Source organism: Triticum urartu, chromosome 3 (assembly GCF_003073215.2).
Source record: "Triticum urartu cultivar G1812 chromosome 3, Tu2.1, whole genome shotgun sequence".
NCBI lineage: Eukaryota > Viridiplantae > Streptophyta > Magnoliopsida > Poales > Poaceae > Triticum > Triticum urartu.
The window spans coordinates 733,344,489-733,353,540 of record NC_053024.1 but is presented as its reverse complement, the minus strand read 5'-3'; positions in this window follow the sequence as shown (position 1 = coordinate 733,353,540).

Genomic DNA, 9,052 nt, shown 5'->3' with positions numbered 1-9,052 from the left:
GGCCCCCCCCCCCCCCCCCAAAAAAAAAGATTTCCTTTTTTCATAGTTGCACATAATTCTGCTGCTCAAATGGTATTCGGCCACTCCTTTGATAGTGAACAAAAAAACATTTTAGTTGATATTATGTCATTGAAAATTGCACCTAATATTTTGTGTAAACTAAGGGAATGGGTTCATGCTCTCCAGATAGGATAATACCATACGTCATGCTTGTGTTTTATTGCATATGAGTGTATCTAGAGTATAAAGTATCGAGATATTGTAACTTGTCAATTTACGAGCCTGGCCCCTCGGTTTATATAGCATACCGGGGGTCCTAGGGTACATGGATTCTAACCGGCTACATATGAGGAGGTAGAACCCTGCATAATCTCAGCTTCTTGTCTTGCACATCAAGCCTTTTGAAATCTTCAGCAAAGTGGCCCAGGACGAAATCGACAAGGGGTCCACCGTCATGATGAGAGGTCCCTTAGCCGGGATACCGTCACTATGTCTCATCTAACTCCTACACCATTGGATTTTGCATGGAGATTGGTAGAGATTTTTTTTCCTTTTTTGGTTTATATAGTTAATTAAGTAGTGTGTAGGAGTTAGATGAGACTTTGTTAATTCTACTAGATGAGAATTAGCAAATTTGATTGTAAAATTACGATGAACTTAAATGGTGATATTTCTGTACTAATATTGCTTAGCCTTTTCTCGGTTCGTCCTCCCGCCACTCATCATCAGAATCCTCGGTGCCCAAACTGGTGTGTGATAAACTAAAGTTCAGTGTTTGGTAATCAGATTTTGTTTTCATTTATTTGAGTCCCATATATATCTGGCCCCACAAAGATATACTGTCATCAAAATTGTCAAACTATTCACATTACTAGCAATGACACATGCTTAAAATCACACTTACATGGTCATTGAGCTAATGAACTTAACTAGTCACAAAATTTAACCATCAGATCATCAAATACTACACATGTTCGCATGAATGTATGCATTTCGAGAAAACCTATGAGTTTATTGATAATAGTTCCTTTCCGGCTTTTATGTCTTCAAAAAAATAAAAGACACATATACATACTTGTAGTGATAGCTCCTTGAATGACAAATCTGTCAAAATAATGTGAATACTTCTTCTACATAAGATAAACATGATAAACACGAAGTACATACTTGATGGATTATAGAAATTAAAAGTCTGGAGGGAGAAGCCACACAGAACTATTAGAACCATTAATGCCATCCTCCTTGCGGTAAAAGTATCCCTGTGATATTATCCTCTCCATGTGATGCATGCCTTCGCCTTCCCAAGACAACATGGTGCAACTGCCGATGTCCAACCTTGCTAAGCACTCCATAGTGTCGCGGAGAGATGAGTGTTTTTGGGAGTAGTAGATGCGGTTTCCCTCCACCCCGCCGCGTTTGTTCGCGGTTGACACATGCACCGCCTTGCAACAAGATGGTCCCAGGAACAAGGCTTGGTCGCCCAAGCTCATCACCTCTGCCCATCTAAACATGTGCGACGACGGTGTTCTGCCATCGTCCATAAGCTTGAACCCTATAAAAGCAATGCCTTCACCAGGCTAACGCTGCCAAAAACGCTGCCATTGCCATGTAGGTCAGGCCTAGGGCTTTCACCTTAGAGCTCAAGATTGGCTACTCGATATGCACCACCCAATCGAATTCATTATGTGCTATCTCCTCCACTTGTCAGGATTGCAACAGTTGCAAACCCGTATAGACGAGGGAGGAAGGTCACCGACATCGCTGAAATCTCGAGGGGATGCTCCGGTGGCCATGCATCGTCCGCCAAGTGCCAACCAATGGCTTATATGTATTAGAAAACTCCATGTGCTGCCACAAGGTCCGTTGTCGGCATGATGGCTAGATCCATGGCGACATGCCTTCTTGCCAGCTCCGTGGGTGACAGCAGAGGCAACCACTGCATGCCCATCACCACATCCCGCGATGCCCCTGCACGAAAGAGGCATCCAGGAGTAGCGCCAGCCATGACGAGGCAACTCTCCATGATGGGATGCTTGGTGGTGGCGTCTCCCTTTCCTCCGCTTGTTGGAGCGCTCGCCACATGTTGATGTGGACAGCGCCAGGAAGTGGGGGAGAGGCACGCTCGTTTCATGTGTGCGTGACAAAATTATGTGCTACAAAATTTTAGATGTATCTCCAAAGAAGCAAGACAAAAATAAGAACAGGAATAGAAATAAAAATAAAAGCAACCGAATAGAACAAAATAAAAACAATAAATACACTAAAATGAAAAAGGATAAAAAAGGAAAAAGGCAGATTTTTCCTTAGAACATGGAAAAAGCTAGACAAGTACACGTGTACACACATAGTGTGCTGCGTCCTTAAGATTCCACCGTAAGATAGAAAAAAAATATAAAGAAAATACAACTATTTACATGGAAGACCAAAGAGAAAATAGAAAAACTAAAAAGAGGAAAATGGAAAGGACTGCAAGCCAGAGGCCACAGCCCAGACAGGAAAGCAAGTTAAAAAACCCACATAGCGGACACCGTGCCCGCTTCCAACCTCAGCCCAGTATGTTTTTGAACAACACTATACACCAACTACAAACATAGATTAATCAATTTGCATGGTTAATCTCGTCGACTGAGACTTCAACTGAGATTTAGCAACACCATTTATGAAAAGAATATGAATACTAGATAGACATGATAAACATGCAGTACATACTTGATGGATCGTATAGGAATTAAAAGTCTGGAGGCAGAAGCTACACAGAACTATTATAACCATTAACTCCATCCTCCTTGCGGTAAAAGTATCCCTGTGATATTATCCTCTCCAAGTGATGCACGCCTTCACTTTCCCAAGACAACACGGTGCAACTGCCGACGTCCAACCTCGCCAAGCACTCCATAGTATCGTGGAGAGATGAGTGTTTCTGGGAGTAGTAGATGCGGTTTCCCTCCACCCCGCCGCGTCTGTTCGCGGTTGACACATGCACCGCCTTGCAACAAGATGGCCCCAGGAAGAAGGCTTGATCGCCCAAGCTCATCACCTCTGCCCATCTAAACTTGTGTGACGACGGTGTTCTGCCATCGTCCATAAGCTCAAAAACCCTGTAAAAATGAGCTCTGTGGCTGCCGTCTCGAGACCAGACTCGCACTGCTATTGCCAGCTTGCCGCAAAGTTCAAAGATGTAGTTGATGTCGCAACTCACATATGACATGCGCAAGGTGCTCATATTGATGTCTAGGCGATGAACTAAGGTGGTCACTGGTGCGCCGTCTTCGTTCACGCCTATATCAAACCTGAGCAATTCATGGAACCTAAATCCATAGAGCACGCCGTTGCAGAAAGCAATGTCCACGAGACAGCTATACCTATTCGTGCCGCACCCTCGCGTAGTCCACCCGCTGTCCGGGCAGCCGACCCTGCACAGCGCAATCTTGCACCAGGATGTCATCGCGGCGAGGATGCAGCCGCCGGTGGACGGGTCCTCTGAGAAGACGATTTTCCGGACGGAGATCTGGTCGGTGGTGACCCGCTGATCGTATGGCTCACCGCACTCGGATCTCGGGCACGCGCACACGACGGCACTCTGTCTCGCGGAGAGCGCCCGAGCGCCGGTGAAGAGGTTCACGACGAGGAGCCGTTCGGAGCCGGACGCGGTGGCGATCCAGCCGCCGTCGAAGGACCCGACGAGACGGTTGCCCCATGGGAACCACGGCAGCGGCACGCGCAGCACCCTGCCGTCCTCCGGGCTGTACGCCCGCGCCTCCCGGTCGCGCCTCCCGTCGCCCGTGGACAGGAGCAGCAGCGGCAGCGCGGGCAGCGGCCGGTGCCTGGTCGCGGCGGCGCGCCACGGTGTGCAGACTGCGGCGAAGCGCGCGCGGTCGTAAGCGGAGGCGGCTCTGAGGTGCACGGCCGCGAGGAGGTCGCCGGCGCCGTCCATGATTGACTAATTCTCAACCGTGGACTGGATGCTTTGTGGTGGCTGGCCGTAAACTAAAGCACACGATCCGTCCAGTCGTCCTGGTATATAGGGCACGTACGCACTCAGTTGTAACCGAAAATATGGTATACTTTTGCATTCAAAAAGAAGAAAATATGGCAGATTAGTTCCCTTTTCGCGTAAAATATGGCAGATTAGTTGCACTAGCTTAATGCCCGTGCGTTGCCATGGAATAAAAAAAATCAATTTTACCCATCAAATCATAGTACTCAATGTTTGATGTGCTGACTTTGATCTAGAAAGAATGCACCGCTTATGTTTATTTAAGAAATAACGTAGAAGAGTGTTCTCCACTACAAGTCTTACAAATATTTGGATGAGAGCTTTAAGAAACTTTGAAAGGTTACCATGTGCACAACACTGATGAAGCAATATAATCCAGAAATTTGCATATCATTTCACTTGGTATAGTCCTTTGCTCCAACCAGAATAGAACAAAAACATTTCTCTCTAAAAAAAAAGAATAGAACAAAAACATCGTTGGAAGAAGGCAGAGAGAAATACAACCAGTAGATTCGTTTTCCATATGTGCAATACAAACACAATCTCCATGACATTAATTAAACACATTAACGTGCGCACCTTGGGCGCCCGCTCACGCAGTCCACGTGGACACAAGGGGCTGGGCAGGTACCGTTTCTGCAGGAGAAAAAAGGGATGAAAAAACACCTCCCCCAGATACCGTTTCTTCCTCCTCTCGTTACCTCCACCCACAAACCCTAGCCCCCCAAATCCCACAGCCGATGCACTTCTTCCTCCTTCCCTCCCTCCCTCGTCAGACAGCCGCCACATCCCTCCCTCATCTCTCCCTCGTCAACACAGCCGCGCCTCCAATCTCCCTTCCTCGTTACCACGGCAAACCAGCTCCCATGGCGGCGACAGGGGCGAGGCGGGCGCCGCGGCTACAGGCGGAAGGGTCGGGGAGGGGCTGATGTAGGCGGGGTCGGCGGTTGGGCGCGAGCGCGGGACAGACAGAGGGAGCGGTTTGGTCGAGGGACGGCAAGGCTCGCTGGCTCGGCGATGACGAGTGTCAGACATGCAGAGGGAGTGGCTTGGTGAGGGATCAAGGTGAGATTCACACACCTTTGCCTATTTTATTCTTCTCAGACAAGGAGCGATGAGGAGACGCCCAATCTCCAGTAGCCTCCTCTACTACAAGACAGGGAAGGACTCCATCCTCTACCATCCCGTTCACTCCGTCCCATCTTGTTTCCTCCTTTATTTTCTCGTAATTAATTAATTCAAATTTCTATACAGCCATGTTCTGTTGCATTCTTGTATCGATTGATGTGTTAAGATTTTGAGTATTGTTCGCAAGAATTGTTATTTCTTATGTTGTACTATTTTTTGTGGTGTTCTACGGAAAGCTCATATTGTTCGCAAGAATTGTTATCTCTTCTGCTGCACTATTTATTGTGATGTTCTACAGAAAGCTCATATAGTTCATTCGCAAAAAAAGCTCTGACACCCTCCATTAGATCAAGTATACGTTATCATGTCATAGTAGTAATTTGGATTCAACTGTAGAGATAAAGAACGACAACACAGAATCAAGGGTCAGGCTGTGACACCCTAGGTTCATTTCTTGCTCGCTGTTGGGTCCGATCGAGGCTCTGATTTGGTTGCTTGGTTCAATGGTTCCACTCTGCCTGCGTCGATCAGACATCTGTTTGGATTTTGGATTTGCAGCATTTAGGAGGCTGTTCTGCATTTCTCATTCGTGTTTCATTTATCGCAGGATATGAAATTGAGCGGTTGTTGCGAATTTGTTTGTGTGTAGATTTTGTCAGTTCTAGGACTGGATGTTTATGCAGATTCTCTTTCTGTCGTGCAGGTTAGCTTATCGATGGATTTGATTGTACATAGCCTGTACAGCCAGAAGTGTTCTTTGGGGAGAATGTAAGGCTAATGTGTTTCTCAAGATATGTAATAGTTAATCTGGATAATTATATGTTTAAACCCAGTAATGTGAGTGATGCATTCGATAGGCTAAAATTTCCTGAATTCTGTTGTGTTGTCATATTCAAGAGTATAATTCTTTGCTTCCAGTTTCTTGAAGGTAGCCATATTCTGATACTCTGATGATTTTAAAGGTTATGTGAGCTATCAAACTGAATTTGACAACACTGTCTTATTCATAGTTCTCTTTTCTTTGCCTAGAACTTATGGTTTATCTCTGATGTTAATTCCATCGTTTTAGGTGCTTGTCAAATATAGGTGGAAAGCTTAACATGGAGGAGCCACAGAGGTTTGCTGAATATGTTTCTGGGTTGAGAGGGAGACCGAAGCAAACTCCCAACATGTTTCAGGTGCATGTCCTCTGTCCATTGTGCCTGTCTCCCTAGCAAACCTGGAGCATTGTACACTTTGGTATATGTAGTTAGTTACTGATTTTACTAGCACTTATGATAGTCAGAGCACATACATGCTTAGTTTTACTTCAGTTAAATTGGTGGCATTCTATAATTACTAAGAACATTTTGTGAAAATTGGACCCAAAGAAAGTGTGCCTCCCTGTTTTGTGTTGATAAAGACTTCTGGTTACATATTGCGACTAGATTAATTAGGCATACACAATAAGATTTTTCATTGTTCCACTTACAGAAACTGAACTGCTGCAGTGTTAATATATTTAGGCGTCCTTGAAGACCTTGTTGTCACCGTCCCTCGCCGATGATCTCAAGGGACAAATCAGGTAACCGTGTACTTCTATAGGTTGATTAATAAAATGGTTCTGTAGCTGCTATAGATCATTAGTCCTTCGCAATAATTTGATAAGATACTGAAATCAAAGGTGTGGCCTCTATTTGGTGAGCAGGGTCTGCTATAAAATTAAGAAGAAGACAAGGAGGAGTGATGGGTCTGCACGTACCTATAAGAAAAAGGCTCGAGGTGATTTGCTTTTGTTTTCAAGATATACTGGTGTAGGCTCTGTTGCTACAAAATTTGTTTGATGTTGATTTATAAATTTCCGTTCTTGTGATTTGTCTCATCTAATGATCTCGAATCTATGTGAGAGTTTGGTACTGCAATTTGGTTCCTACAGTCAATACCATTTTCTTATATGGAATTAACGTGCCGTAGTTTGTCAATATCAACTGAATTGGACCATCTAACATTTCATAAGCTTTACCTCAATGGAAAAGGAAGGCATCACCTCAACGGAAGGCGAACGGTGTTGTGAAAAAACTGGAGAAGGACGAGTCGCTGGACTGGGACAAGTATATCAAGGAGAACAACAACATTCCCGGAGGTATAGATTTCTGTTCGTTTGGATTTCAGGACATAGTACTTAGTTTTTTGCACTTCTCTTTCATGTCGTGACGTTGTTTCATTATTAGTGTTGGTTAGAACTTTGCTGTTTTTGCGTCCTGCCAAATTTGGAGGATCATGAGAAATAAAGTGTATTGTGGTTTAGAAAGAACACTGGCATCATCGTTTTAGTCGGAATATATAAAAATTATCATAGAACCTAAAGATAATCATATCATTACCTGCATTTTGTAAGTAAGAAAATAAGGATGCACTGATCCTCTATAAGCTCATCAAACGACTTGTGCAAGACGATACAAATGGGTGGAAATAGTAACTCAGAAAGTCGAACCAAATAATTAAAACCAGTGAGGTACTCTGTTTATGTATTTTTATGGAAACCTTTAAAAGATATCATTACCAACAGTAAGTCAGAAAGTCGAAGCAAATAAATAAAATCAATGAGGTAATCCGTTCATGATTTTTATGGAAACTTTTAAAGGATGTCATTACCAGCATGTGGATTTGCATTTCTTTTTAACTGCTCCTAACCATTGTTGCTTTGTAGTGGCCGTAGATGAAAACAACTTTTAGCCAGATTTCCAATTACACGCAGAATTAGTTCAATGTATGAGTTTACACCTCTTTTCAACTATGTGATAATACTGCAGAAGTCGAGTGATGTGACAATTCACCATTCAGATACTTCATACTTGCAAATATGCTCCCTTCATTGTACCCTATATATAAGATTTTTTTTTTGTAATTTTAGGGTCATCCTAATTATTTCAAATGTTTGGCCATTTTAAATTATTTGGAATAGTTTGCCGCATTGCTGGAGACAAATCAAATATGCATAAGTTACTGTAATAGTTCTGGAACCATGTTATCACCACATTTTTTAACTGAAATGAATATGATTAAATTCATATCCCTTTTAAGATAAGGATAGATACAAGTGGTATGATTTTGGCAGTACTTAATAAATTAACAAAAATAATCTATTAGACAATTCCTTTGAACTTTTCTTGAAAAGGATGAATTCGATTACCATATTCAAAAAAGAGCTAAATGATTCGGTTTAGTAACTCTAGATGTAGCATGTTCTGCAATAACGGGGAGATGTTTGATTGTGATCAATGCTGCAGCTAATTGTCGCAGGGTTCTTTGTCTGTTTGGGTTCCTTTCTGTCTTTGCTCATCATTATGCCTGCAAGAATTGTGATGACTATTTGGCGCGTGCTGAAGACTAAGCGGGTTCACGATGATGATGTAAACTTGATGATTTACACATAGATTGTGTGCATTGCTATGGACTATTATTTTGTTATGTACAGATTAGTCAGGGTGTGTATTGTTGTGGGAGAGGAGCTCCCGACTCACACCCTAGAGTGTGAGGAGGAAGCAGGGGGTGGTGGCCTTGGAGAGAGGGTTGGGCGCTTGTGGTGGCGGAGGAGGAGCCACGCTTGCCGGCTGCAGCGACTACTCGGAGTGAAGGTGGAGCGAAGCAGCCGGTTCAGGCAAGGTCTGGCCGATGGCTGCGAATTTAGGGGCAGCCGTGCCCTGCATACTTGGCCGGGGTTAATTGTGCTAGCTTTCAGATTTGCTCAGATTAGTTATGAAACGACACAGCTCAGCTGTAATCTAATTTTCTTTGTAGTTGCCGCAGGTCCTACCAGATCTGAATACATAGATAAACCGCGGTTTTCTTGCTCTCTTGGATCTGTTATAATTTGCATAGCTATTCTTTAAGATTCATTTTGCTCGTTGTCAGCTTTTTGTGTTGTAAAAACCGTTACATGAACAT